Here is a 25,810-nt window from a genome sequence, read left to right as displayed (position 1 = left end):
ATACTTTTTTCAAGATTTATTTTATTTTTATTGTAAAGTCAAATATACAGAGAGGAGATGAGACAGAGAGGAAGATTTTCCATCTGATAATTCACTCCCCAAGTGACCACAAAGGCCAGAGCTGCATCAATCCAAAGCTAGGATCCAAGAGCCTCTTCTCGGTCTCTCATGTGGGTGCATGGTCCCAAGGCTTTGAGCGATCCTCAGCTGCTTTCCCAGGCCACAATCAAGAGCTGGATGGAAAGCAGGGATGCCAGGATTCAAACCAGTGCCCATGTGGGATCCTGGTGCATTCAAGGCAAGGACTTTAACTGCTAAGACCATGGTGCCGGGCCCGCAGTTGATACTTTTATGTGATTGGACATAAGCTATAATTGGTTTGGGTTGAACAACATTTTAATGTAGTTGATTATTCTAGTCAATTCAGATGATATTCCATTTTTTGTGTTCTCTCCCATTTCTTTCATCAGTAATTTATGATTCACAGTTTTCACAGTATATAGTTTTTCATCTCTTTGGGTGAATTTTGCTTTTTTGACTATTGAAAATGAGATTGTTTGCCTGATTTCCTTTGATTATAATTTGCTCTTGTTGTATAACAATGCTTTTATACTTTGCCTTGAAGTCCTGAAATCTTACTGAATTCGCTTTCTAATTCTAGTAATTTTTGTGGATTTCCTATGGTTTTCTGTGTCGCCTGAAAATTTCCATTTTACTTTTGTTAAACTTTATTTTCTTCTCTAGCTTAATTGTTCTGACTAGGACCTCTATAATAATATTAAATAAAAGCTGATTCTGTTATGCTAGCCTAAACACTGCTCATTTGTCACATTCGTTGCCAAATCTTTTTCTTCTTTCTCATTAAACTTTCTGTTAGTTCCTCAAGGGAGGAGACCTTACCTGATTTCTGAGTTTTAGAAGCTCCAACAACAGAGCTTGGCACGTAGATCCCTGTCGCTAAGAATGTGCTCAATATCTGAATGAATGAATGAATGATTTTGTCATTCTAATGACATTGACTAATTACACTGAGATCTGTGGTAGGTACAGTTTCTCCTCTTTCTATAATGGACTTCTGTTTCATCATCAACTGCACTTGTTCTTGAATTCTGTTTTCTGATTATTTAAAATTTTAAAACATTTAGTATGTTACTCAAAAATAGTTTAATTAATGTTCTTATTTTTTATTTTCTACCTATATTAAATTTGAAGGCTTTTGAGGAAGAGGATGATAGTGTTGGTATGAATCTTTCATGTAAAAGCAAACTTCTAACGAACTTCTCAAATATAACTCCAACTGAAATGGCTAACAGAAAGACACACTGCTGCAGTTATGGCTTCCTCTTCCATTACTTTATAACCTGCAATAAAATAATGCTATCCTTTTCATAAAAATTAGGTTTGTTTTAATATTTACTTATTTGACAGTTACAAGGAGATTTAATGAGTGAGAGAGAAAAGTGGAGAGAAGGAAAGTGAGCAAGCGAGTTCATATCCATTGATTAACTTCTCAAATAAATGGAACTGGGCCAGGGGCCAAAACCAGAGCTGGGAGCTCGATGTGTGTATCCCATGTGGATGGCAAGGACCCAACTTCATGAGCCCCCACTTACTGCCCCCCAAGACATACAATGTCAGGTAGCTAAAGTCAGGAGCAGACCCAAGACTCAAACCGGGAACTTTGATAAGAAATGTATACATTGCAAGTAATTTGTTAACCATTATGCCAAATACCTGTCCATGTGCCTTTATGGAATTATTTTATACAAGTATTTTATCTGCTTTACTTCACCCTTTACTTTAGCCCATGATTAAACCTCTATTGCTTCAAAGACTCTTTCCTCTTTACCACCAGACAATGAAGTATAATTATGGAGGTTAGTAGCCCTAAAGGATTTTGTGACTATTTTAGTCTAAAGAGCCCCATTCTTGTAGCTCAATGAGTGCACGATTAACATGTTTCTAGCTGTTTTGAGCCCATGGGAAACACAGGTCTAAATCACATCTGGGGTTTTTTCCCCAGGCTCATGCCAGACTCTGAGGTGGTGCCTGTTAAGCTTGATCTCTTCCTGAATGATGAATTCACCCAGGCTTTCTTTTTCAACTGCCGATCTCTCAACCCACCTAAGCATCTTTCAACAAATAGTCTGAGTATCTTAATCAGTTTTTCTGTTCTCTCATCACCTCCTCTGTCAGGACCTTGGCACTATTCCCAGTGAAGGAAAAACAGTGCATTTCCATTAAAACTCATCAGTGGACTTTCCACTAGCTTTCTAGGTGCCACCAATGAAAGTCATCATTGAAAGGCTTCCATTAGAGAACTGAAACAAACTAGGTGCATTCACCATCCCTGGCTCCCTGGAATGGAAACCCATTACTCTTCCTTTCCTCCCCCCCCCCTTTTTCTAGGTTGTCTCCTGTTGCTCCAGGCACACAATTCTTCATATTCTGTGATTCATCTATTTCCTTCTGTACCTTTGGCAAATTTTTATTAGAATTTCACAAATTTCGCTATTCGTTTTTTTCCGGAGATAGGCTCTACCCACATAGTTGTATCTTAACCATTATGTCATATAAACAAAGTGCATGAGTACAGTTTCAGGTATATTCAAACAGTGACAGCAAACAGAATATATTTGTTGCAGTAACTACAATTAACACCTTCTGTCCACTACCCTTCAGTTTGTCACCCTCCACATATCTTGTGTTTTTAAAACGTATGAAAGCAACAAAGTGTTTTCCAACTCTAAGGTTCTTGAGAGAATGGAAGTAAAAGACAATGTATTGACACAGGAATGAGAGGCAATAGGTTGTGTGCTTTTGCAAACCCCTGTGAACATGTCAGAACCCCAGAATGCACGTTACAAGCCTGGCCTTGGACCACCATGTGTGCTATGAGATTGCAGATACCAGTTAGGCCAGGCAACAAGGGAGGTGAAATGAAGGGATTCTTTTCAAACAGGGGAAAAGATCATGTCACTGTCCTGTTCCTGCAAGTTTTTGCTTTGGAGAAAAGAAATGGAAAAATAGGAGAATGGAAAATAGGGTTACATAAGGCTCACATTAACCTAAAACAAGTACAATGGGACTGTGAAGATCATTTCTAGCAGTGACTAATATTTTACACAACAGTGTGTTATGTTTAGATATAGGAGACATTGAAAAAAAGAGAATAAAATACCACGCATGTCAATTAATGTAATCTTGTTGCTAATCTTCCTTGCCTGACAATTTCATGGCCCTGAATAGCTTGGTTTGGCTCTGGTTCTTTTGGAAAAACAACTACTTTTGGAAAAGGTTTCTGCTTTCTCTGAAGGATTGTAAGCAGAGAAAGTCATAGAGAAGTTACTTGACTAATTTATCATAGGCATCTTTATACCTGGTTGCTTAGCTCTTGTTGGGAATGTTAAGTCTTGAACAAATTATATAACCATTATCAACTTGGCAGGATATGAAGGTTGAAAACAGTCCAATCATGTTTTAAATATTTCCCTCCAATACATCCCCTTTTAGCCAACTCATGAAGGTTTAGGTCTACAGGGCAGTCCTGTTTTCCATTTTTGAACGTGTGACGATGGGGAAAAATTACACACTCTTTGTAAGAACACTCTGTTTATAGGACACTTTATGAAAGCTAAAATTGTGTGGTTTATGACAAGAAACTGCCTTCTTTAATGGAAAACTGCTCTTGCACTTCTATTACATCGTAGTCTTTAATTGATTCAAATAGGCCCACGTTACTGAAGTTGCACAAGTGTTTTATATTCCAAATATAGTGACATGAACCCTAGAAACACAAAGTGAAGTTTTATGCCTATGCTAATGGAAAAGTTTTGTTTTTCTTCACTTGTTACAGGAATCACCATAGTATCTGTTTCTTATGGAGGCTGTAAAAATTTGAGAATATAAGGAAAAATATTAAAAAGTACATTATAATAGTGAAAGTTTTATTTATTCACCCAACATATTATTTGAATTCCTAATAAGTTGAGTTTCTTCAGATATTGCTCTAGACAACAGGACTACACATATGGGAACAAAATTCATCTTATAGTGTTTCCTGTTCAGAAGAAGCAACATCTAAAAAGTTAAAAACAGAAACAACTGTTTTGATTAAAACTTGTGTGACATAAAGATAAAGGAGTGAAAAACCCCAAATGCTGCTTGTCATTAGTGCTTCCCAAAGAGATAGGAATTTCAGCTAACAGTTGTAAAATCAAAATAGATAATTGAGCAGTGTGTATTGATCTGGGATAAAAGACTGTGTGTAGACCCTGAAGCATCAAAAGACATGACATATTTTTTATCTGGAGCCCAGAATCACAGTGAAGTACAAGAATGCAGATTTAGGAATTCTGCACATACAAGAATAAACTGAATTCTGAATAGTTTGGAAACAGAAAACTCAGGATGGTGATCTAGAAGAGAAAGAAAGAAAAAATGAGAAACCATTGATGAATGAGAAGCAGCAACCAGAGAAATACATGGAACACCAGTAAAAAATATTGTTTGGGGATGAGTAAAAGTGAAAGTTAGAAGATGGGAATAGTAACAATGTCAGCTACAGCTGAGAGATTAGACAAGGTGAGTGAATTTCATCCACTGGATTTAGAAACCTGCAGGTACTGGTTACTATAGTAAAGATCAAAGACATGTTACAATGAAAACAGTATGGTAGCATTTTGAGCAAATGCATATGAAGTTAGACAGTGAAAAGATTTCAGTATTTATTTATTTATTTATTTATTTATTTATTTATTATTTATTCCTTTTTTTTGTCTGAGAATGGAAAGAGAATGCGAGGTTACTGACAGGAATGGAAAGAAAATATGAGGTCATATCCACAGCAAAGAATGAGGGAATCAAGACTGAATTGTGTGGAAGAAGAAAAAAAGACTCTAGAATCATATAGGGCTGTGATGTTTTAGTTTAATCTAAAACTCTCTCAGGTTTTATCTCCATCTAGATATATAATACTTGAACATGTTTACTTATAAATATGGCACATATGTGTACATAGAAAATGTTGATTCTCGGGCCCGGTGGCGCAAGTGGTTAAAGGTCCTCGCCTTGCACGCCCGGGATCCCATATGGGCGCCGGTTCTAATCCCGGCAGCCCCACTTCCCTTCCAGCTCCCTGCCTGTGGCCCGGGAAAGCAGTCGAGGATGGCCCAAAGCTTTGGGAACCTGCACCCGCATGGGAGACCAGGAAGAGGCTCCTGGCTTCGGATTGGCATAGTATTGGCCCGTTGCTCTCACTTGGGGAGTGAATCATCGGACGGAAGATCTTCCTCTCTGTCTCTCCTCTCTGTATATCCGCCTTTCCAATGAAAAAATAATAAAAATAAATAAAAAAAAAGAAAATGTTGATTCTCAACCAAAGTACATCTTGGTGTTTTTAATCTATTAATGACTGAAAAGGGTTATAATGGGATATGACTAAAAGTAAATCTCCAAAGTCTAAATCATTTCTTTTAACCTAAAGTTGAAGGAATTGTTTTTTTAGAGGTATAAAGGACCTACTGTATGCCACACATGCACGTATATACATATATATGTATATATAAATATTGATATAGTTTGGACAAGGAAATTCCAAGTCTTTGTAATTCTGGAACTTATAGTCCAATGATAAAGCAGAATGGCACAGGTAACAATATAAAAACAATTATATTTCCGTCTTCAAGCTTTTTGATATCACAGTTATCCCTATTATAATCTGATTTTTGAAAGATTTTATTTCAAAGAAATTTATTGGGCATAGAATGCTATCAGGCACTCAACTGGGCATTTTTCATAAGGGTTCCACAGATTCACTATGATAAGCATAAAGCATAAATCAGTTTTTGTTTAAAAGTTATTCTTTATTTGGAAGGTGCAGTGCCTGAGAGATAAAGAGAGACAGCTATTTTCAACCCCTGATTCACCCTACAAATGCCTGCAATTGCCAGGACTGAGCCAAGCCAAACCAAGAGCCAGAAACCCCAGCCGGTGTTCCAGTATTGGTGGCAGGAACTTCCAGTATGTGATTCGTTATGTGAATTGGAAATGGGGCAGAGCTTGAACGTAGGTAGTCCAAGGCAGGATCCAGGTGTCCTAAGCAGCAGCTTAAGCCTGTGTGTTGCAGCACTCACTTTATGAAGTGAACATTTCAAGTGTTTTTTTTTTTTTTTGTCTTTATCGTTCTAATTGACACAAAATAACACTTCCTACTTAAGGATATAAGTGATGTTTTGATTCAAATACTCACTGTGTGATAATCATCTCAGGGTAGCTGACTTATCCATCACCTTAAACTTCAATCATCTCTTTATAGTAAATGCATTAAAAATCCTCTTACAACTTTTTAAAAGTTAGATGATACAAATCTATTAACTGTTGCCACACTGTGTAAAAATTTACCATCATTCCTCCAATCTAAATAAAACATTATATGACTGAATGACCTCTCCATGTTTTCCCATCCTACCTCCTCTCCTCAGCCTTTGGTAACTGCTATTTTATTTCAGATTCAATTAGACAATTTTTTTTTCCAGATCCCATACATGAGAATTGTTCTTTCATGTTATTCAGATCATAAAATGTTAAAAATTTTAAGGAAGTTGTTGATCAGGTAATCTATAAATTTATTTTACAAATGGGAAATCTGACATGTAGAGGAATATGTCACTTGCATAATATCTCTTAGTCTAAACGAAAATTGACTCAAGACATGGAGCTCTAGTACAGCAGTGAAGATCCAGGTCAGGATGTGTGCACATCTTCTTACAATGAGTGGGTTCAAGTTCCAAGTCCCCTCAATGTAGCTTCCTGAAAATGTACATCCTGGGAGAGAGCAGATGATAATTCAGAATTAAGTGCCTATCCAGGAGCCCTGGACTGCTGTTCATGGCTCCCAGATTTTGCCCAGTCATGATCGTTCCAGGCATTTGGGAAATGAGTTTGGGAGTTTATCTTTTAAAACCAATCAATAAAATTTTAAAAGTAAGTTGTTGAAACAAGAGAATGTTTATGAGACAAGGCTGAAAATCTTTACTATTAATCTTTTGTAATATTTCCAGTTCAAATACTCTGCAATATTCTCAGTACCTATGGGAAGCCCATTCAGAATTTTCTAAGTTTCTAAGTTTTCTAAGTAAACACTTAAGTATTTCAAATTACTGTGTCCTAGTTATTTTACGCTCTTTGATATGTGCAGTTAGGACATACATTAAAATAATGTACTGGTAATAGTATTCTTATTTTTCCATAAGTTTGCATATAACACTTTCAATATTTCAATGTTTTATGCTTAACATATATTTTGTTTAGGCTCTTTGTTTTATTAAATAAGCCTTCTTCAGTCTTTAATTCAAATATCTTATTATGAGGTATTATAAGTCCCCGCTTTCCCTGACCACCAGAATTCAAATCTAGTAACATTTTTGAGCGTAAGTTCAATTCTTCAGGCAAGATTACAACATAGATATTTCTGTGAATTTCCTGTTGCATTATACTGTGCAGCATGAATATCAGGAGATTAGGACTTATTAGCGGATTCTGATGATACAGCCTAATTCCTTCTTTGCCAAGTTCTATGATTCTATAGCAAATAGTTCAAGAATTTACCCTGTGTCTTTTCCCCATGTATTATCTCACTAGGGATTGGGAAAAAATAGAAATTTTCCATATCTATCATTATTTTTTGTTTGATTACATTTCTTACATGTAGGAACTTTTTTGTCAATATCTTGTAAGTACACAAGATACAGTTTGTACTTGAAGATTGGGATACAGACTTCATTCCTTCTTCCATTTATTGATTTCCTGACTATGAGTTTTTGTTCTACCAACCACAAGTGATTACTAATGGGGTGATTTTGAGTCAGTGTTTTCAAGGCTATTGTGGGCTTACAGATTTTTATATTTATGATCTTTTCGTTAAACATGTATTTACTCTTTTTGATTCTTAGAATAGTCTTTGTTATACAAGTAAGAGCCCCTTCACAATCTATATTGTTTTCTTTTGACATAATTGCACTCATCATGAAAAGTCTTCTTGAGGTGTGGGATTGTGGTACAGCAGGTTAAAGCATCACTTAGGATGCTCACATGAATGGGAGGTTACCTGGTTCAAGTCCTGGCTCCTCTGCAAACAGTTCAGGTTCCTGCTGGTGTGCACAGATTATCATCTACTGAGAATCACTCCAGTACTGGAGGCCCTTCTTCCCTAAGTGAGAAAAACAAGTGGAGTTCTGAGTTCCTGGCTTTGAGCTGGCCTGTCTCTGGATTTTACAAGCATTTGGGGAAGCCTCTCTCCATGTCTGTTCTATGTATCTTTCTTTCTCCTTGATTTTTTGGTATAAAGTATGCCAGGTTAAGAAAGCTGTGTTTCTCCTCCTCCTATTTTTCTCCTCCTTCTCCATTGTGGTATTCGTCTTCTACTTCTTCTTCTTCTGATGTGATGTCAGTTGTTTCTTGAAGCAGTTCTGATTCATTTTATTGGATTTGATTTAATAGTTTATCTGTTCCTTTTGCATCTATATACAAGTCTATTGTGGAAACATAATGCAAACATATATACACATGCACACATTGCCTTGTTTTGTTATCAAGACTTTAGTAGCCTCATAGAAAAGTTAAGGAGTGGATTTTCTCATACTGTAGTCTAAAATAATATAGTTAAGAGAGGAATATTTTTCTGTAACTATGTTTTGAAAACCTTCCCAAAGATAATCCTTTGTTGTGAAGCACATTTATCTAAAGATTCCATGTCCATAATAATTATTTTGTTACTGGTTCAGCTATAATTTACACAAAAGAATTAATAGATAAATATTTCCATAGCACTTTAGGTGTTTTCTATTGGAATGGTTATCTTAGCACACCTGGTATAGTATATTGATTCATGATTTTTTTTCCAAGGGGAAAGATGGAAGAAAAAGAAAAAGTTTCAATTACCCCAGAGCCTAACTCTTCATTTTGTTTTATTATTGAATCACTGTGGCTTCAAAGTCTTGGTTGTAAAGTCTCTTTCCTCACATGACTTCCCGTCCCATTTTTCTTGCTTTCCATCATGGCAGAATTATTCAAGACATGTTTATGGGATTTCCAACAGAGTTTTAAAGTGCAAGAGTGGCCATGGTATTACATAGAGCTGAATTTTGTTTCTCAGAAACTAAAAAAGAAAAAAGACCCAATTCCATCTAAATTACTGCATCTTTTGGAAAAATAATGAACATGTGAGTATCTAGCCATAAGAGCATCTGAGTATATAACAAAAAATAATAATAATAAAGGGAATTGCTAATAGATGGAGAGGAGTAAGATATGTTGAGCACAGCTGATATTTGTAATTAATTTTACAAAAGCTATTTTCACTGCAGATGACTGCTGAAATATTAATGCAATAAAGTCTTTAAGGTCCACATCATTAAATTCTGTCACTTCATTAATTTTAAGTTTTAATTATTCAGAAGAGGTTTGTGCTTCCAAGAAATTAAATCTAAGATGTCACATAAAATATCTGGTTGATACATTTGTCAACATTTAGAATGACTGCATGGTCTTTAGTCTGATTGTTTCAGTAGACTTAACTGTAATGGAAGCAAAATCACTCAACAAAATCAGATTTCTTGATTGTATTCATATATGAGGATATTTATATTTTTAACATAAGTAGCATTTATCATGTGTTTTTGAAAGAAATAAAGGCTTCTACCTCTGGTCAAGATGGAATACCGGAAACACAAGATCTTTGGAAAATATGGAAATGTATATTCTGAGAGAATTATGTGGGTATTTCAAGTATATGCACCAAAAATACCATTTTAAAATATTGATTAAATTATTCATATGCTGAGATACCTTCTACCTACTGCTCACTCCCCAGATCCTGGCAACAGTCAGTGCCTGCCCATGTTGACACAAAGAAATCAGTCTGAATCTCAGCCAGCCACATGTGTAGCAGTAGTCTGTTTAAGTACCCGAGCACTCATCTGTTGCTTCCCAAGGTGCACAATCATAAGAATTTGGAAAAGAAAGGCACAGGATTCAAACCCACATGTTTAGATTTGGGATGGAGGTGCTGCAAGTGGCAACTTAGACACTTGTCATACACTCATTCCTCATAAATTTTTTAAAATATATTTTTGGGGGACAAACTTTTTGGAGTATCTTCCTGCTGTCATTTTGCAACAACCAAAGCACAAATACAAAACACAAAACAACATGTGTCAGGCCATTGGATACTAAATAAAGGTCAGTGATGCCTCAGTGATGGTAAATAAATTGGCCATAGCACAAGAAGAAACTGCCAAACCTGAAAGTTCTTTGAATTCAGATGATAAGCAACAAATTGGGAAGACCAGGTTTTTTCTCAAAGGAGTCCTAATAAAGAGGACATGGCACACAGAAGGAATTGCAGACCAATAGGAGTCACCTGTGAGTGTCATGTCAGAAGTCCACCTATCCCTAGGAAAATAACTCTATAAGGAGATCTGAATACACAAGCACTCATGCAGAGTGTCAACCCAAACTGGGAAAAACCTCAGAATTTGCAAGGCTTCCGGAAGAATGCCAGTATTTTCTTGGTGATGGGAATAATTAGCCCAAGGCAATGCTGATGCTAACAAGCCCTGAAAGCACAGTCCAGAAAGAACAAACTGTTTGCAAGCAATTTAAATAGAAGCCAGAACAATGCTTAAGAATGTTTGTATAAATACAAAAGATGCCCAGTACCCAACAAGGAAAAATTCACAGGTCTGGCATCCAATCAAAAATGAGCAGCCACACAAAGAGAGAAACACCATCCATTAAAAAAAAGGTAGGGGAGGTGGCAAACTCAGGCAAACTCATGCCATTGAAACCATCCCAGTTGTTGGAATCAGCAGACAGACACTAAAACGGTTTTTAGAATTTTATTTTTATGTGTTTAAAAAATGAAGCAGAAATGTGGAAAACTACAAAAGAATCAAATCTAGCATCTAAAAATAAACACTATAATATTCAAAATAAGTAATTCTCTGGATAGGATTAGGACATTACCTAATGCAGAAGAAAATACTAGTCAATTAAAAGAAAAGAAACCCAAATGAAATACAGAGCCAAGGTATTGAAAAACTAAAATAACAAAGTATCAGCTGTGATGTATTTCCCAGTATCCTAAGATATGGTAATTTGAATTCCTGAGTACAGAAGAACGTGGCAAGAAAAATACTAATTAAAGACTAATGGACAGATATTACCCAGTAATTTCCCAATATTAGTAAATAAAAATAAGCCTAAGGTTTTCAATAAATCCTAAGCAGCAGAAGCATGCAGAAAGCTACCCCAAGGCACATCGAATCCAACAGTGCAATTCCAATGATAAACAGAAAATCTTACATGAAGATTAAATGACATTTTATGTAGAGGAAATAGATAGACAAGAGGTATGCTTCAAAGCACTCATAAAAAAATTTAAATAGTACACTTGTTCTAATGCAAAACACTTTGAAATCAAGGCATAGTTTTTTTTAATAATACTCATATTCTTTGAGCTTTTTGAAAACCTGTTAAATGATACCAAAATTTCACCAAAATCAAAATATAAATGACAATGGAGTAATCTTTTTAAAGTGCTGAGAGACAGAAAAATGTCATTCTAGAACTTTGTAACCAGCATAATAATTTTCACAAATGTCAAATACAAGCTATTTCAGACATATGAAGGAATCTATTATGAACCACACTATGAGGGAAAAAAATGTTATTGGGCTTTCCTCAAATAGAATAAAACTTAATCCAAATGGAAATTATTCCAAATGTAACTGCATAAAAGAATGAAGAATATTGGGAATGGTAACTAGATGGATAGATAAAAATACTTCCTCTTTTTAAATATGAAAGAACTGATTCAGCAACAATATTGTAGCATCATGTTTATAATCTAATAACTAGTTACTTTAGAGAGTTAACGTGATATCACTTGAAAAGAGACTGCTGTAAGTTAAAGGTGAATACTATAAATTATAAAGCAACCACTAAAATAACCAAATAATAACAGTTTGTATGTCAGCAAAACACATTAAGTGGAATAATAAAGACTAATCTACATTAAACAAAAAAGCTTAACCAAGGACAGATGGGCCAAACATAAAATAGAAACATTTGAGACTTAACTCTAACCACGGCAATATTAAATATAAAATCTAAAAACTCAGAAGGCAGAATTTTTCAAATTGGATAAAGCACAATCAATCAGATATAGTAAAATAAAAATGAACACTAAAGAACATGAAAATCTTTTAAAAATTATGCCAAATGAAAATGAACAATATAGAAAATACATAACATTATATAAACATGAGCAACTTTTCCTGAAAATAGGAAGCCGAGTTCATTATTTAAAAATAAATCCATGTAATCAACCACCTCAACAAGTTTAGTAAATATATTATCAGAAAAATATCATGTGACAAAATTCAATATGACAAGGAGAAAAGAAAACTATTTCTATTAAAAAGGCATCTACAACAAAAATGCTGCAGATAATGTAAAACTTAAAGTGATACAAAAATGCTATGGATATTATTAAACTTAATGTGAAAGACAGTAGGTTTTTTCTCTAATATCTGTTTTATAACTCCTATTAGACACTGTGCTGAATATCGTGCCAATGCAAATCAGTAAGAAAAAGAAATCAAAAGCATATAGATAGAAAATAAAGGAACAAAACTGTTGCTTAACTGCAAAATTGATAATGATAATTGTGTACCGAAGTAACCACAACAAGAAAATACAGTAGAAACTTCAACAGATATGCCAGGGTTACAGAATACAAATGTAGAATACAAAAAAATTAATGGTATTATATACTAGCCACATAAAACTTGGAGTTTAAATTTGAACCCAATACTATTTAAAAAATAGGGGTCAATTGAGAGAATAATAGGAAACAGAGCTAAATTCAGCAAGGTGTTTATAGAATCTGTATACTAAAACCTAAAAATGCTGATGGGTAAAATCAAGGACATAAATGAATGGAAAGAGACAATTAATTCATAATAAAAATGTTATCACCCATAAAATTGATTGGTAGATATTATGGTATCCCATTCAGAATCTAAGAAGGACATTTCCTGTGAGGGATCTACAAAAGGTTCGAGGAAGATGGAATAAAAATGTAAATTTATTTTGGCACAGAAAATTTGAAACCTTTGCATAAGCTGTTTTTTAATAGTATGCATTTTCTACAAATGCTCTGAAATGAATATGTGTATACATAGGTTTATTTATACACATATATTTATATACACATACACACAAGCTGGTTACAAAATGTATGTGGAAATGAGGACAACTAAAACAACTTGGAAAAGAAGTGAAATCAGAAGAATTACATTACCCAGTTTTAAGACTTACTATAAAGCTGCAGTAATCAAGACAGTGTGGTACTGGCAAGGAAGGAGAGGTGCACACATCAACAGAACAGAACAAAGCATCCAGAAACAGACCCATACAAATCTGGCCAACTGATTTTTGAAAAAATTGCAAAACATTTTAATGGGGAAAGAAAAGACCTATTTAGCAAACTCTTTTTTTAAAAAAAAAATCTATAGGGGGGAAAGAGCCCTAAAGCTTATGTAAATATTAACTCAAAATGAATCACAATGTAATAACACTTGGCAACTTATAGCTAGCTGTATATCTAAGTGCAAAATGTAAAACTGCAAAACTTAAAAAGAAAAACACAGGGCAAAATCTTTGTGAACAAGCACCAGGCCTAGTTCTTAGCCATGACACCAATGTATATCCATAAAACAAAAGGTTGCCAAATTATACGTAGTCAAAACTGAAACTTTTTTTTTTCTACAGAAGGTTGAAAAGACACTTACCAAAGAAGTCCCACATCTAAATATTTCTTCTAGAAAAATAAAATAATACATCTTCACAAAAACCTAAAGTTAATATTTAAAACAACTCTATTGTTAATCAACTCTTGAATTCCCTAAGAATTCAACAGAAGGATGGATAGACAAAGTATAGTATTTGTGGATCATGGAAAACTACTCAACAATTAGAAAAATTAAACCACTGATATGTGCCAAAACCTAGATGATTCTCTAAGCCATTATTCCGATTGAATGTTTTGGTACTAATTAGCTGGATGTTGCTGGAACTGGTGATGACTTTGTGATATATGACTATGTGAAATAACAGTAGCTATTTAAATGTTGTAGTGCCAATATCAGTTAAGAAATATAATGAAATTGGCAGCTTATGGCTGCATCCGGTTCATCTCCATTTCATTTCTCCCTAGTCTCCTATAAAATCTCTGGTGAATTTCCATAGTCGAATGCACAGTATGTTCTGCCTATTTAATAATATCTTAGACACACAACCTTCCTTCAACCTGGAAAGTAAATACAGAATGCTTGCCGTTTTATTCGTATTTGTGAGGTTTTTAAGATTTCTACTGATGTCTGAGAGGTTCATCCTTTCTAATTTGATTCTGCCTTTTCCTCTGAGTTCTTTCCACAAATCCCTCCCCAAGAAAATAAGACATGGACCCCCTCCACAAGTCATATTGAACCATGCGTCCTGAGGCATGATACAACTTCCTGTGTCCTTGATGTGATTTTTTTAAAAGATTTATTTATTTATTGGAAAGTCAGATATACAGAAAGGAGGAGAGACAGAGAGGAAAATCTTCCATCCAATGATTCACTCCCCAACTGACCGCAACAGCCAATGCTATGCCGATCTGAAGCCAGGATCCAGGAACTTCTTCCAGGTATCCCACACGGGTGCAAGGTCCCAAGGCTTTTGAGCCATCCTCGACTGCTTTCCCAGGCCACAATCAGGGAGCTGGATGGGAAGTAGAGCTGCTAGAATTAGAACCGGTGCCCATATGGGTTCGCAGCATGTTCAAGGCGAGGACTTGAGTTGCTAGGCCACGCGGCCTGGCCCCTGATGTGATTTTTAAAGACCATTCGTTTGTTGAATAATATACGGGCTGTCAACTGGCTCCTACTCACCTGGTCCCGATATCTCACCCACTGTGTACTGAGTTCTTGCTGCTGGACCTGCCACCCACTCAGGGCCCCAGTTCTCACATGCAGTGTGCCTCATCCTTTCACTCAGGTGACATCTTACTCCCCATCCAGAATGCTTTCACTACTTTCTGTGGCAAATTCATCCTTCAAGACCCAATTGAGGCAGTCTTTGGGAACTCTTCTAGGGTGCTTCTTAGAGGATGTGGACCTTTGATCCTCTCTTTTCCCTTTAACCACTAAGGTGGTCTCTAGCATTAGCCTTGTAATATTGCTTGGTAATTGGTTGCTTTCTTATCAACCTTTCCACCCCTCAAGGCAAGCTCTTTATAAGTAAATTTTATCTTGCTTCTTTCTAGACCCCTAACAGCTATGCTAATGTCTTACTCATACTAGAACATAATCAAGTACCACTGAGCGACTAAATAAAATACTTCGCGCTCTAATGTTCTTATGGCTGACAATAGGTATCTGGAAGACCCACTTACCTTCCAGACTTTGGCATGTCCTGTGTTTAAGACCCTTTCTTTGTATAGATTATAAAAACTCCCTCGTGCTATAGTTGCCAATTTCTTTAATTTCTTTCCCCTTTACTGGAAATCTCTTTAATTAAATTTTCCAAGACCTTTTACTAGTGACCTAAAGGCCCCAAGGGATTACATGTGTAGGAACTATCCTGGCTCTGAGCCTAAAAATGGTTTATTGCTTTGGAGAGAGAAATTACTTTCTGGACAATTTAAACTGGATTTTCTTTTTGTATATGCTTTAGATAATGTTGGAAAAAAATCATAAATTAACCAGAAACTAGAAAAGAGGGCTTTAAAGTCATTATATGGCATCACTTACCTGCATAGGAAATGAGGATTTTAAAAGATGGCAACAAATAACCAATTTCCCTGGAATCTCTGGTCCGTATTGGATCTATACACTCATCCTTATTACTACACAGGCAAACATGGGGACTCACTCAATATCTTTCTTTTATATGTCTTGAGAGAGAAGCAGCTTATATTGGTATATTATTTAGTCACTTAACAACTGTTAATGAGAATCCATTAGTGTAAAGATACTACTACAAGGCACTTGAGAAAATTGTTTTTCTAAAGACAATATAGAGCCACTTGATGAGGTAGGCAATACTCATGACACAAAATGAACATAATCTTATGTTTATCTTTAAACACAGGGACATTTAATGTAAAATAATGTTTAAAAGGGATATGATTTTTGAGGTCAAAGAAAGAGTTTATCGCATAAGCCTAAGCTGCAATATCAATGATTGGGTATTGAAGCCACATCTTCTAACATGTGTAAGGAATTCGTATCCTATTTGCAATGTGGGACAAAGTAGAATGGTTTCCAATGAAGATTTAAGGTACATACATGTCTTCAATTCTAAATTTCATATCTTTAGTTTTCCTATATGAGATTAAGATAACTATATCCTTTAATGGTGTTCATCCTCCAGCTCTTTATCCCATTGGCTAATGGTTAAAGTGCTGGTATGTTAATTGTACATCTGAGTAAAGAGCAAAAATGCAGCCCACCATGAGAACATTTGAGTTACTTAGAGAAAGATATGCTAAATTTAACCTCAAGGAAATTATTACTGTAGTGCTATCTCTGAATGTCTTCTAAAATAAGATCAATTTCTCTCTGTCTGGGATATTTTAGATATAGCCTTGTTTAATGGTGAGGGAGTGAACAAGAAGCTGAACTATTAACATTTCTTCCATTGCCAAGGCCCTTTGATGACCCTCTCAGCCAATCAAAGAACAAGGATATATTACTGGAAAACAATTGCCCTCTTAAACTCATACTATAAGAAAATTCATGCAATACCCAGTGACAGACTCAGTGACTATTCTGGACTAAATATTGTGTTCAGAGAGACTAGAAAGATGAATTCTGTAGAATCCCCTTGAAATCACTCACATTATTGGAGTAATTGTGAGAACACACAACCATAAATCAAGACATATCTTACCCAGTGCACAATAAAAGAGAAATGAGTACTGTGGGGCAGATAATTCTCTAGGAAGGCTTGCACAGAAATGATAGCATTTGATAAGACTGAATAATGAATCACAAAGTTAGAAATTAAAAAAAAAAACAAAGATAAAGAAGTCAAAGCACAAAAAAAGAGAAGCAAATCTAATTCACTTTGTCCTGTTTCTTACACAGAACTCAGCTGACTCATAGTCACAGTGTGCAAAGGAGTAGCTTGCATTGCCTTTCTGGTTATGATTTTTGCTGGGCTATAGAGACACACCTGCTCACTCTCATTTATTCTCAGGATGGCTTTATTTTCAAGCAGAATGTTGAAGTTTCCTGAGGAAATATTCTAGAGTAATGCCTCTCTGACCACAAAACTTTCACATTGTCACAGCATTAGGGATTTTATTATTTTCCATCATTAAAGTAATATGCCATGGAGTTCAAAAGATTTTGTTCTTCAGATGATTTCTTTTCCAAATATACCTAGAAAGTGTCTGGAGCCCCCCAGTGCTTTGACTATTAGTTGGAAACTGACAAAAACAAAGGTGTGCTATTAAAAGAAGTATTACTTCATTTAAAAAGCTACTAAATGTGCTGAGAAGAGGGATAGGATTGAAATTTAGAACTGATCACTACGCTGACATTTTGCTATAGGATGCTTATCTGGCTGTCTCTCTCTTACCAGTTCCCCACTAACAGACTGTGAAGTAATTTATTCCCATAATACAGCAACACACTGTGGGTGAGATGAGTATAAAATGCACAGAGATCTTATCACATCTATTATTTAATCGAACCTGCTACCCTAAGAATTCTCTTTTCACAAATACCCTTTGCCAAGCACCAGAAATTCATTAATCCCCCAATACTGCTAAAATATCCAAGAGAACTTCAGATTCCTTTGACTTTCATTGAATATAGCTCTTAGTTTCGCAGCAATGGTTGTATGTGGTTTATAAAAGAAAATTTTACAAATCTTAGGGGGGAAAAGTACAACATAAGAAGAGCAAATGGTATTGTTACCAGAAGATAACACCATCAAAGAAAAACTCTTACCTCTGAGAAGAAATTGAAACTTTAGGATGCTCCCACACACACATACACACACTGTCCTCCCTACCATACTGAATTTATGCTGCCAAAAAATAAGGCTGTTGGAGCCTTACTCAGAACCCTTGAGTGGAAGGATACCATCCCCTAAAATTCTCAGAATTACAAAGCTACCACATAATGCTGCAAGTTGGTTACAAGCAAAAGCCTAGAGGTGGAAGAGAAAATCTTTACCAAGGGACTAGTTAACTGGCTAGTTCTGATATCCCCAGGCAATTTCCATGACTCAGACAGTAAAAAACTGAGGTAGAAGAAACGCTTTTAGAAAGCAGCTCTTCATTTTGCATCAAGTTATTCCCTCTCCTTAAAGGAACACCTGCATTTCAACTCCCTTCAAGTTTGATTTACAATTAATTTGCAAATGTAAGGAAATATCATGACTAAGAGTCATGGAGTACTTTTTTGTGTTTGTGGAGGCAACTGTAATTATATGATAATAGCTACTACTTGTTGATTTCTTACTATGATTAATAGTTTGTCTAAACCTATAATAAATACACATGAAATATATGATTTTACTAAAGTTACGTTTTATTTGCTGGAGAGATAGGTAAAACTCCTATTTGCTGGTTCATTCCCAAAAATACCTTCAAGGACTGGGGCTGGGCTGAGGCCAGCAGCCGGGTGTATAGTCAGCTCTCCCATATGAGTTATAGAGACACAGTTTTTTGTGCCATCACCACTACATTTACATTGTCACGTTCCTGGAGTTAGAACTTTGAATCCAACCATTGTAATATGGGAGGTGGACTTGCTAACACTCCCTTTCTAAGCAGTTAAGCAGTTATGACACATTTTTTTTCAACATTAGCTCAAATGGTGAGAATTTTGGTAACTGGTAAAGGATTACAAAGCTAGCTAGTTGAAGGTATGGAGCTCCAAGCCCAAGAGATCCTGTACTCAACCACTAAGCCATGTTGTCTTTCATGTGGCCTCTGAGGTCCAAAGAGGTGTTTCACCTGCCCAAGTTCACTCAGCAACCTACATTCAAACATAAGCCTGATTTTAGAGGCTTACACCACCAAGTTGTTTGCTGGAGTCAGAAATACAAAGCCAAATGAAATATAAACAAGCATTTGCCACTTGATTTTTTTCCCCCTAAGGAACGTGATACATCAATGGTTTAGAGCAACATTACAAAACTTGTTTTTACTAGTCAAGGAGGTGTATAGTATCTTGGAGCATTTTCATCACTTGATATGTACGTCTTATGCCAGACTTGCTCTGAAATCATGAATTTATTTACAGATGATACAGACTGGCTGTTACAATGTTCACACCATTGTTGCTCCCAAATGACATTTTCTTGTTCTTGGATAATATTGTTACTTAAGGCAGATTTTTAAGCAAATGGAAAAAACTGAAGTTAAACAAATCTAACTAAAACTCAGTGCATACATTCTATTTTTTTAAGATTTATTTTATTATTATTATTATTATTATTTTTTGTTGGAAAGGCGGATATACAGAGAGGAGAGACAGAGAGGAAGATCTTCTGTCTGATGATTCACTCTCCAAGTGAGCACAATGGCCAATGCTATGCCAATCCGAAGCCAGGAGCTCTTCTGGGTCTCCCATGCGGGTGCAGGATCCCAAGGTTTTTGAGCTGTCCTGGACTGCTTTCCCGGGCCACAGGAAAGCTGGATGGGAAGTGGGGCTGCCGGGATTAGAACCAGCGCCCATATGGGATCCTGGGCGTGCAAGGTGAGGACCTTAACCACTGCGCCATTGTGCTGGGCCCAGTGCATACATTCTTAATCTTTTAAGAATTCATTTGGAGGCTGACACCTTGTGTTGCTGTACCTTCATCCCATATGGTGCCAGTTCTAGTCCTGCTACCCCATTTCTTTACCATCTCCCTGCTGATGGCTTAGCAAAGCAGTGGAGGATGGCCCAGGTCCTTGGGCCTCTGCACCCGTGAGAGAGGCCCAGAGGAAATTCCTGGCTCTTGGTCTCAGCCCAGCCCAGCATGGGTCATTGTGACCATTCAGAAAATAAACCAGCATGTGGAAGATCTCTTTATCTTGTGTGTGTGTGTGTGTGTGTGTGTGTGTGTGTGTGTGTGTGTGTGTGTGTAGCTCTTTCAAGCCAAAAATAAATCTCAAAAGAATAGAATGCATTTGGTAACTAATAGCTTTAATTAGCAAGATTATAGTTGAGATCAGTATTAGCTGAATTTTAGAGTTGCTGACTTGAGTATACTCAGATGTACTCTCAATAGGTACCTCCACTGGCCATCCTACAGATATCTTTTAGGTATTAGATTGAAAACAATTTGATAGGCAAAAAACTGGCAATGCAGGTATTTTATAGAGATAAGTAATTAACCAAGATATTCTGAAGGCAATTTTTATATCAAAGCCAATTATGTCACTATAAGCATATTGTGGCGAGATATAAGCTTTTTTAAAATCTCAACAGTTTTGTGCCTGTTGTCTAATAAATCTGCTGCTTTCAATGCAGTCCAATAAATTAGGGGAGCTACCTGGCTGTGCCTGCATTCTTCTCTTGCACTCTTAAACTCTCAAGCGATGTTCATGCTCAGGCATGAGCCCAGGCCTGGAGGCTTGAAGCTTCAAGAGATAAATACAAACCCTTGCAGGTTACATTTTCTTAAACCTTTCAGTTAGCTAAAAAGTTTTACTTAAGCTTGTGGCTAAATGTTGTCTACCCCAAAGCAGGGGAGGAGCCTGCTATGCCACTCAGAATGAATTTAAAGATGATGAAATTTGCCCACTCCCCACTCATTTCCCATGACTATGTTCAAATGGACGTAGATCTGATAAAGGATAGAGAGCCTCTTCCTTCTTCAGTGGCTTGTCCAGGTGTTTGATGTTCAATGTTTGCAGAGTTCTACAATAGTACAGCTGTCAGGCAGTTTGCCATACTACTTTTCAACCTGTGCTTCAATACCACCCTGCACCAAACTAAGTTATTTTTTGAGGGTTGCCTTTTGTTTTAAACATCTTACCATCATCCAAGCATGGTAAAGCAATTTTAGATCATTACATAATTTTTCTACAGGTTCAGTAGCTTTTATGAGATCTGTGTACCTGTGTAATTGGCACTAAAGAGAATACAGAAGGTATCCTATACAGTCCATGATGATTACAAGGATCTCTTGTTTGTTGAAAAATAAGATTAAGTATGCATGTGCAACAATAGGAATATGTCATAAGTCAACATGCACACTGGGTAACATGCAAATAGGAGAAGGTAAATTGTGTAGTACATAAAAATTGAGCAATGTACATGATTTTGACTATTTCAACTATATTTTTCTTTAACATGCATAAATAAAAAACCTCAGTTCTTGTGAATGCCTTCTTTCTTACTCATTCTGATCTTTAGCATGTAATCCATAAAAGGCCATTGCTGCCTCCATAAATCTTCTTTAATTCAAAGCATAACTCTCAGAGTTCAAAAACTGAGCAGATTAGCTATTGGTGCTCTTCACTGAAACTGTCGGTGTATAAATATCTCCCTGGAGTCGCAACTACAGTCAGCATAGAGATAAATCAAAAGTCAGCTCTAAGTTCCAATGATTTATCAATGAGCTTTTTAATGGTGTGTATCTGAATTATAGCGTTTTTCAAAATCCCAGGTCCAATTGCTATTTTCACTAGTTCACAGCACTTTTACAGTTTATGTGTGTATGTAAGTATACATACATACACATGTGTGTATTTGTATCCATAAATTTTGAATTTCATGAAGACGTATTCTTTGCCACTAGATCAACTATACTATTTTTGGAAACATTACTCTCTTTACTTGGAAACTATAACCTCTTAGTTAATCTAAATATGACTTCATAACATTTATAGCTTTCACTCCATACTTTCGCAAACTTTATTGTGGTAGCAAAATAGCTCCATAGAGTTTGGAAGAAAAAAAAAATGAGAAACTTTATCCTAAAAGCTGGTTTTGGACTTTACTGTGTCTGAAGTGTTTGTATGTTAGTGTGTGATTAGAAAATTTAAGAAGTTAAATAAGGGGGCATTTTCAACCAAAATCTTGACTATTGTTTCACCAATCACTAATTACATTAAGATTGAATCATTCAGAAGAGTGCTTTCGGAGTTCTCTCTGTCCTGGAAAAGAGATTAACATTAATTTAAAATGCAGAACATCATTAATTTTATTCATTAGGCATAGGTGATGTTTTTACTAATACATCATACCACTTTGGGCGGGGGGAATCTAAAAGCCATTTTTTCTCTTTTAAAAGCACAAAGCATTTTCAAGAAAAAAAAATGCATTTAATTTTAACTCTCAATCCTGTGATGATAAGTTTCAAGGCATGGTTTGTCAAAATTTATATGTGCATAGGAATCATCTGTAGATCTTGATGAGATAAGAAGCCAGATCCAGAAATGCTGAAATTTTGTATTCTTAATAACCACCAGGTGATGCACCAATGCCACTGTCTGTAGACAGTATCCTTAAAAAATATTTATTTTTATTTGAAAGACAGATTTTTAAAAAGGAGAGACAGGAAGATCATTCATCTGCGCTTGAGATTCACTCCTCAAGTGATCACAATGACTGGAGCTGAGCCAATCTGAAGCCAGGAGCCAGGAATTTCTCACAGGTCTGTCACATAGGTGCAGGTTCCCAAGGCTTTGATTCATCCTCTACTGCTTTCCCAGGCCACAAGCAGGGAGCTGGATGGAAAACAGAGCTACAGGGACATAAATTGGTACCAATATGTCAGTTCGGCACTTGCAAGGCAAGGATTTAGCCAATGAGCCATTGCCATGGACCCTGTAGACAGTACTTTCAATGTGATTTGGGGGCATCATAAGCATGTATTACAAGGCTTAGCCCAGAGCAGTCCTTTCCTCTGAGCCATCCTGATTTCCTAGAGTGCTTGCCGGGTTTTCCCTCCTGATGCCAAGTTCAGTATGTCTCACTTTCTGTATTGCTTGGGTTAGAGGGTGCCTATCAAGAGGAATGTTCCAATAAGTTTTCTTATGCACTTGGAACTGAGCTGGTTCTAACTTTTCTCCAGTGTATATTTGTGCAAACCATAAAAATGTTCTAGCTGTGTGTAGAACATTAAAGTATACTTTAGACAAATTTTAAATGCCTAAATGGTTGTGACTTAACTGTGTCTTACCCCAGATAGGCTAATGCTATTTTCTAGATTCCCAAATGTTGTGGAATTAAATCTTTGTGAACTTCTGCATACCAGAGACAAGACCAGACCCATCCTTCAAACTTTGTAGTCCCTCTGCAGAAAACCCCTGTTGTTGGCACACAGCCCCAGAATTGGAATGAATATTACACATGTCAGAGAAATGAATAAGTGTTTGCTGAATGAGACAGAACAAAAGGAGTTGAAGCCACTTGTATAACACTCAATGCTTTCAAGTGCTTTAATTTGGGCAGAGAATGTGTCAGAATGGTTAGCTGTATAGTGATTTAGCCATGAATGATTATACAGATATTAAAAAAACAAGTAAGCTGTAAGAGTCATGTGATATTTTCGTATATTAAATCCCCAGGGAGCTTTATGCAAATGGTGCCAAGTTATCCCAATGCATGCACTAATCATTGGATTCCAGAAAGACTTATGGGACAAAGATGTGGAGTAATTATGATATTCACTCTATTAGGCATATATAGCACAAATGAGACACACCTGTGTCATGACCCCATCTGTAACTGCATTATATGAAAGAGAAATATGTCATTCAAGACAGATATGGGAGACCAGTTCACATCCAGAAATTTTCCAGAAATACTATTCTTTGGTGAGATATTGGTGTTTTTAATTTCAACATGCAAATGCAAAGAAACTGCTCAGATGGCTTTGGAGAGTCTGGCACTGTCAGAAACAGCCCTTGTGAAACATTCCGTTGCTGGCAGAAGCTTACAGTATTAACAATGCAACTCATTGTTCTCAAGTTCTCTTTGGACTGATTTCTCCATGTCCATTCAGAGACAATTTTGAAAATTTCCTGAGATGTTCAAAGGCACAGATTCCTGAGATTGAAAGAAACTGCTGAAGATAAAAGATTGTGTATAGAATGCTATCCTGGAATCTCCACATCTTAGAGTTGTAGATAATGCTGGAATTGACTTGTCCAGACTGCCATTCAAAGCCAGAACCATCACTGTCACATTTCTACCAATCCCAACAGCAGAATGACAACTCTGCTTGTCTATGACCAATGTCATATAATGCCTTTCTTGATGGTCTTTCATTGGTCCTGTTTCACCTACCTTAAAGCATAAACAATCATATTCATCCCCTTGCACCTTGATGAAACCTCTCATCTGTCAACAGCCTCTCTCCTTCCAATCATCAGTGTTCCAACTGTTCTTCCCATTACCAGCCTTTTCTCACCTCACCAAGTTGTAGATTAGAAGGATATTTCTAAATGTGTACATCTGGCATAACTGGTATCTATAAATTTGTTTCTTTTAATTATGTGGAATAAAGCTACAATCTTTTTTTTAAAGATTTATTTTATTTTTATTGGAAAGGTGGATATACAGAGAGGAGAAACAAAGAGGAACATCTTCCATCCGATGATTCACTCCCCAAGTGACTGCAATGGCCGGTGCTATGCCGGTCCGAAGCCAGGAGCTCTTCCTGGTCTCCCATGCAGGTGCAGGGTCCCAAAGCCTTGGGCCGTCCTCGATTGCTTTCCCGGGCCGCAGGCAGGGAGCTGGATGGGAAGTGGAGCTGCGGGGATTAGAGCCAGCGCCCGTATGGGATCCCAGTCATGCAAGGCTAGGACTTTAACCATTGTGCCATTGCGCTGGGCCCTACAATTTTTTATTAATAATGCTTCTAACTTTCAATGAATTTATTGAAGGTTGGAAACACATATAATTTTTATATAAAAATACTGTTATAATTCCCATTCCATATTGGTGATTGGTTTTTTATTATAACCTCAGTTCAGCATCTGTTGTTATATAGCCTTTAATAATGCTAGCTCTTTTTCTTTGGTCCGTTGTTTTAGATGATCAAGCCTGTTTTGGCTATATATCAATTAGGTGTTAATCAGAGATTACATAAAAAGTATAGATCCAAACTCAAGTCTTTCACATATCTCTTTATTGTCATTGAATCTAGACCTGGTAGAGAACCAGTGCACAGTAAGTCCTCAATATATATTTATTGAATTGCTGCAACTAGAGCCTCATGTGGCTTATGTTAGTCCATTTTTCCTATAGCACAGAGCCAAAGATTAGCAGGTGCTTTCCTAAACTCAAGCAAAGTCTTACAGTAGACTGGACTGAACCAGTAGAGGAATACAAGGACTTCAACTAACTATACTGCAGTCTTTGTTTTCACTTTTTTAAAAACTAGCAAGCATTAAATGTTTTGATAATTTGTACAAATTATGACAAAGAGAAAATGGCATATATTAAACTGGTCTGTTGAATACCCAATACTAACTACACAAATTGAGCTAAATCATTTGATTAGAGCTCATTATTAGTACTACTTTAGTATTACCTGTAAAAGAGGAAGATTAGTTTAACTGACTGTATTTGATGAAACCATGCCAGATGCTGTTGATGATCACTTTGTTTTCCTACTTATTCACAAAATACAGCAAATGAACTTAAGCATAATAATACTGAAACATATGTGTACTATTTTGAATCGGTAAAGTGATTTTGATTATATTATTTAATCTTATTAAAAAATTCTGTTAATTTGG

Source organism: Ochotona curzoniae, unplaced genomic scaffold (genome assembly GCF_017591425.1).
Source record: "Ochotona curzoniae isolate NIBS_2020 unplaced genomic scaffold, NIBS_Ocur_1.0 scaffold_3208, whole genome shotgun sequence".
Classification (NCBI taxonomy): Eukaryota; Metazoa; Chordata; class Mammalia; order Lagomorpha; family Ochotonidae; genus Ochotona; species Ochotona curzoniae.
Note: the sequence above shows the minus strand (reverse complement) of the source record.